Below are 6,000 nucleotides of genomic sequence, written 5' to 3'. Positions count from 1 at the left end.
CCAGTTTCAACTGCTGTAGTAACTTTTGTACGTTAATATATATCGACACAAGGCTGGATGGACTGAAGCGCTGGTAAAGCTAACTAGCGGACACCCGCGACTTCGTCCGCCCTTAGACCTCCTTAATCCGGCCTTCTCACAAAATCCACTACCTATAAACTGGCAAAAGATGGTCCATTTCAGGTCCACTTTTGTATCACGTAACATTAAAATTTAAAAAATACATGGATTTCATTAAAATCTAAATAAGTGAATAAATGTAACTAAATAAAATGAAATAAATAAAATTAAAACCCAAGTTTTTGAGTTATATCAGGATGGCGCCCATAAGGCAACTATGCCAGCAAACGTCAAATCGACTACTGCATTAAAAAAGTCCTCAATCCACCATTATTGCCCATATTAGAGTTGTATTTCTTGGGAGAGAATGAATATTATTTCGAAACAATAAAAGTAAATTCGTAGACTTGTATAATCAAAAATAGTTTTGAAAAATATTTTCTTTTATTTCTGCCAAGGTAGGTACAATGTCTGATCCTGGGCTCCATAAAATTGTGGACCATCTCCTTTCAATTTTGTACGTTAAGCGATTTTCGAGATATCGTGATGAATGACCTTTCGCATTTATATATTAAGATTGTTATGTTAAGATCCTGTGATAGCCACACCGTCGTCCATAGGCTAGTTGACACTTTTTTTAAACAGGTTCTTAAATAGTTCATTAGCGTTCTACTAGATTGAAAAAATGTATTTTGTTATGATTACATAGATATTTCAATTTTTAAATATTTTTTGACAGTACGAGCCAAAACGCTGTCGGCCATGATGGTTTATATTTCATGTTTCATGACGTCACGTTAACACTAAACATTAACCAAACGAAACCATTAACGAAATTATTAGTTAGTAAATAGTTTGTCGTAGTTTTGTAGTTGTAAAACCACCGCGGAGTCCGTTTGTCAATTTATGTTCCTACCATAGGTCAGGTACCTCGTAGCTGTTGAGTTAAAATCATGGTGGATTTAGGACGAATCTGGTTTAGAGGGCCATGACCCTCAACCGTCCAAGTATAAAGCGTATTAGGGTTCTGTACCTCAAGAGGTATAGGATCACTTTATTGTTCGTCTGTCTGTATAATTATCTGTCCCTCTCTCTGTCAAACATCTAAAATAACATTAAAAAAATTATAGGATAGATACTTTCCACTGATGTGAATCTAGAAAAAGTACAATGAAATTTGGCAATTTGTAATATTGACTTACAATAAGCATTGGAAAACGTCCAAAAACTGCAGGTTTGTATTTTATAATCATAAGAATACAGTCGTTAATTAAAATACCTAATCGTGGAGTTAAAGTTGTAGCTATAAATAAGAACGGAACCCTCGGTGGGTGATTCTGACTCACGATTTATCGTTTTTTTTTTCATATTTTTGATTCGGGAAGGTTCTTATGAAAAGGAAAATACCAAAAAAATGCGAGAAAAAACAGCAAAAAATAACACTTTTTATTAATTTTTTTGTGTGTTTTACCAAAATTTGCGAAGGTTTTTACGGTACAGCTAGTCTAGGTATACTAATATTATAAAGAGGTAAGGTTTGCGAGTGTATGAGAATGTAGGAATAATCTCTGGATTATTCTTTTATGAATTTGATGCCATGTTATAGACTTTATGTGTATAGGCCTATTTTGACGGCCGCCGTGGCGCAGTGGTATGCGCGGTGGATTTACAAGAAGGAGGTCCTGGGTTCGATCCCCGGCTGGGCAGATTGAGATTTTGTTAATTTGTCCAGGTCTGGCTGGTGGGAGGCTTCGGCCGTGGCTAATTACCACCCTACCGGCAAAGACGTACCGCCAAGCGATTTAGCGTTCCGGTACGATCCTGTGTAGAAACCGAAAGGGGTGTGGATTTTCATCCTCCTCCTAACAAGTTAGCCCGCTTCCATCTTAGACTGCATCATCACTAACATCAGGTGAGATTGTAGTCAAGGGCTAACTTGTAAAGAATAAAAAAAAAGGCTATATTTATTCCCATTATATTCCCACGCGGGTGAAAGTGCTGACAGTATTAATGGTCCTTCAGTCTTTCTTGTGATATACCACCAATTAAGAATAATAGACCGATGGATTGCACAGAACATGACGGTGTCGTTACCGCTCCGAATACAAAATTCAAAAACTAATACATTCTCGAGTCAGTACGACATGAAGCGTCGCATCAGTAACTTTCAATATTAATCAAGAAAAATGGCGTCTTATGTTTTTAAATATTTTAAAAACTGATCACAAAAACTAAAAAAACAATTTAATAAAATTTTTTATTGGTAATTATTGTTTATTATATTATTTTACATAATTGTTGTTAGTGTGAAATTTTGAAATACAAATAATGTAAGTGCGGATGTCAAGGAGACGTGTGACTTTTTTTTTATGGGTTTTACCAGCGTCACCACGCTGCTTGTAAAGACTCACTCTGTATCGTCTTTACTCTGTGTGATAAACAAAATGGAACCTAAAGAGTCGTTAAGAGAGAAATTTAAAGAAATAAAACTTCAGTCAAAACAAAAGGGGATACATATTTGAGAATTTAATGTATGTTCATAAAAACATAAGCTTGACAAGAAGGTGTGATTGTAATAATATTAATGTTAGGCTATTGGATCAAGAGGATACAGAAGGCAGTGATTTTGCGACGGATCTGTCGCAAAATCCGTTCTTAGCGGACGTATTCTAACTATAAACTACCTCCCAGCAAAAAATCAACTTTGTACAGCAGTTTACAAGTGATGATTGAACTTTCGCTTATATATATGTTAGACAAAAAAACCCTGGCTGAGTTTGTAGTGGGCTCCTCTTTGACCAAGGCGCGTTTAGAAACTTCTTAACTTGAATTTTATGTTTTCGACTTTATTTATCACCATATCGTTTTATCATAACCTATAACGTTCCAAAAGTGTTTATAAACTAAATCTACTTGACATAGTTTAAGGGTGCTTTTCCACCAGAGTGCTACGCTACGTTGCTATAGATGCGTTTGATATCCTCCACTCATATTCAAGGTACACATATGGGAAGATGCGTGATAAGGATGCGTGCTATGGGCCGTCGCAAGTGGGTAGTTATGTCACAGAAAACATATGTACAAGTAGCTATGTGCAGAGAAGAGTATCTTTCTCACGCAGCTACATAGCTTAGGCTAGTGGAAACGGTCTCATAATTTTTTCGTAGCGTAGATTTCACATCTATGCAGCATAGCTCTTTTGTGGAAAAGCACCTTTAGTTTTGACTTTTAAAAACTACAGAGCGTCTGCGAGTTTCTTGAACGCGAAAGATTTTTTGGTAGATAAAACAAAAATAAATAATTGAGTAAATTAAAAGCCCGACTGCATAAAATATAAAAACCGAAAAGAAAAATCAAGAATAAATCAGTCGAGACCAATAATGGATATAATGATTAAGTCTATTTAATGAGTCCCAACTGTTTTTTATTTTTTACGTTTGTTACATGTTGCTTATTTTAAATTCACGTTAAAAATATTTTTTTAACATAATATTTCTTATTGCGCTTTTTTAATATGTTCATGATATCGTCTTTTAAATAATATAAAGTACGTAATCGTTTATCAACCACCGAGGTTAACCAAATAGCCTTCTTTGTACGGAACCCTCGGTTGCCGAATCCGACTCGCACGAGTCCGATTTTATAATCCAATATACATATATTTTATTCAGTCTATTTTAGGTGTAAAATAACGTCACTTCACAAACCTGCTCTCTCCTAAATTCGTCCAATTTGCGTATTTTGCATTGACAATTAATAAATAAGAATATTTTTTTTTCCTAATTGAATTTTTTTTAATATGGCCTATTTTTTTTAATATTGATGTATGGGTACTGGGATACCCATATATAAATATTAAAAAAAATACCTACGCACCTATAGTCTATAGCGTCTCACAGTCATTGTGTTTAACTTCATCTATCTACCAAGAACACTTGGGTTATCCATACAAATTTAACGACACCTTAATTACGTAAACCCATTCAGCGGTTTGGGAGTTAAGAGGCAACTAATTAAAAAAAAAATCGTTTATCTATCACACAAAGTTTACAATTTTTCATGAGTTTAAGAACTGACTATCCTAGCTAGATTTTACAGATCTGTCGTAAGGATAACCAGCCCTCTTCCCCGGATTATTTACAAAAATAACAAAAAGTGTGAGTGAATTTAAAAAGTTTAGGCACTTAACAATATAAAAAACGTGTGTGTTATAATTATCATTATTGTGATGAAAATTTGATTTATAATAATCTAGATTTCAACAGATCTTCAGATATTACATACATACACGATACGCGTGAAAAACATAACCCTTCTTGCTAGTCGGCTAGTCGAGTGATAAAGAAACTTGTTTCATTTATCCAAAATATTACGTTTAGAAATCCCAAGTTCATGCTGCTATGCGAACAGAGCGAGGCAAACAGGTAATACTTTTGTATATTGAATAAGTAATTTTTTTACTTTTTTAAACGAACACGTAAAAATTATTTATGTACCTACCTACGCGCAAACCGGTCTATTGCTAACGATATATAAATATTATCAGGTTTATTACAATAATTATGTATTAATTTATCCCAATTATCATAGAATGTTGTCCATTGGCGTAAATATAACAAATATAGGCCGGTGACAAATTCATTGGAGCCTCAAAAAAATTGTCACGTGGTTCCTACATACTTTAATTAAAGTAAGTTACTGAAGTAGATTATTATATTAATATAATCAAAGTATTGCTGCCTACACATTTTTTCCATAAGATGCACCTTCAACTTTTTATTTATATGCATTTTAAGAAATAAAGCAAGTTTATCGAACGCTGAAAGAAAAACATCGTCTGGAAACCTTTTCTTAATTCTCTGCGTGAGTGAAGTCTGCTAATCCGCAAAGGGCCAGCCCAGCCTAACCCTGAGAGGAGACACGTGCTCAACAGTGAGCCGAACACAGGTTGTTAATGAATCTATCTACTAGAAAAAAACATTTATGTGCGATTTTCATTGGTAAAAATAATATAAATAATAGCTAGCTATGCTAGAAATATGCAGGTATATTATAGCTATAATATTATAGACATAGCCAAACAGAAAGCTATATTAAAAACTAGCTGATGCCGCGCGGTTTCACTCGCGTGGCTCCCGTTCCCGTAGGAATATGGGAATAATATATAGCCTATAGCCTTCCTCGATAAATGGGCTATCTAATACTGAGAGAATTTTTGAAATCGGACCAGTAGTTCCTGAGATTAGCGCGTTCAATCAAACAAACAAACAAACTCTTCAGCTTTATAATATTAGTATAGATTAGTATAGATAAGAGATTTCAATCGGAATTCACTGTATTTAATTTTGTTGTATAAAATCTGAGCACCTCGTACGCATTAACAGTGTTATGCTAATAGAAACAATATTCAAGGAAGTACCTAATTTTATGGCAAACTAAGGATATGTTGTTTTTCTTAATTAGTTACTTGCCAAACTGGACAGCATTTTTTTACTAATTTGGTGAAGTAACACTTTGTATCTGACTGCTAGAATGGTTATGTTTTTCGCGCGTATGTATGTATGTATGTAACTATATAATATTATTTATTATTTCATATCTTCCAAACCGCTGATAATAACCCTAGTGTTGTTAGATAGGTGAAATTGAAAAAAAAAACCAAATTGACGACTGGGAGACGCTATAGACTAGAAGAAAAAAAATTAGAATATTGCAATATGGGTATCAAATTTAAGGGCTCATCATGACGATTAATAAATATATCATGACCATGTTAAAAATAAACTACAATTAGAAAAACGTTATTTATTAATTATCTAAACAAAATACGCGAGGCGGATGATTATTTGTGCAAGTAAGTGTGTATGTGAAGTGAATTTATAAAACACCTAAAATAGACTGAGTTAAATATATCGATTATAGAAATCGGATATTGCGAGT

Source organism: Bicyclus anynana, chromosome 2, assembly GCF_947172395.1.
Source record: "Bicyclus anynana chromosome 2, ilBicAnyn1.1, whole genome shotgun sequence".
In the NCBI taxonomy this organism is placed as follows: domain Eukaryota; kingdom Metazoa; phylum Arthropoda; class Insecta; order Lepidoptera; family Nymphalidae; genus Bicyclus; species Bicyclus anynana.
Note: the sequence above shows the minus strand (reverse complement) of the source record.